Here is a 943-nt window from a genome sequence, read left to right as displayed (position 1 = left end):
CTGCTGCTGCTGCTGCTGCTGCTGCTGCTGCTGCTGCTGCTAGTGAGTGCTGCCGCATACAGGAGAAGCCTCTTTCTTTTTTCTTAAATTTTGGTGTCGTCATCGGCTGTCTTGATTGTGTAGAAACGCGCAGGTGGATCAATGCTGTCTATCATCAACTCGTATGTTTTTCTTTCTTTTTATTTTTATTTTTATTCTTATTTTTATTTTATTTGTTTGTTTATTTGTTTTGTTTGTTTGTTTGTTTATTTATTTATTTTTGTTTTTTTGTTTTTTTGTTTTTTGTTTTTTTGTTTTATAATGGTGTAGAAACGCGCAGGTGGATCAATGCTGTCTATCATCAACTCGTATGTTTTTATTTTTTATTTTGTTTTATTTTGTTTTTATTTTATTTTATTTTATTTGTTTGTTTGTTTGTTTGTTTGTTTGTTTTTTTGTTTTTTGTTTTTTTTGTTTTTTGTTTTTTTGTTTTATAGTTGTGTAGAAACACGCAGGTGGATCAATGCTGTCTATCATCAACTCGTATGTTTTTGTTTTTATTTTTATTTTTGTTTTTTATTTTATTTATTTGTTTATTTGTTTTGTTTATTTGTCTGTTTGTTTGTTTGTTTGTTTGTTTATTTTGTTTTTTGTTTTTTTTGTTTTTTGTTTTTTTGTTTTATAATGATGTAGAAACGCGCAGATGGATCAATGCTGTCTATCATCATTTTATTTTATTTTATTTTATTTTATTTTATTTTATTTTATTTTATTTTATTTATGTTTTATTTTATTTTATTTTATTTTATTTTATTTTATTTTATTTTATTTTATTTTATTTTTATTTTATTTTATTTTATTTTATTTTATTTTATTTATTTTTTATTTATTTATTAGTTTATTTATTTATTTTGTTTGTTATACATATCTTCTACAGCTGCTGCTGCTGTTTTTCTTTTTTTTC

This window comes from Eimeria mitis, genomic scaffold, assembly GCF_000499745.2.
Source record: "Eimeria mitis Houghton genomic scaffold, Emh_scaff701, whole genome shotgun sequence".
Lineage (NCBI taxonomy): Eukaryota > Apicomplexa > Conoidasida > Eucoccidiorida > Eimeriidae > Eimeria > Eimeria mitis.
The sequence above is the reverse complement of the archived record's forward strand: the minus strand, read 5'-3'. Positions refer to the sequence as shown.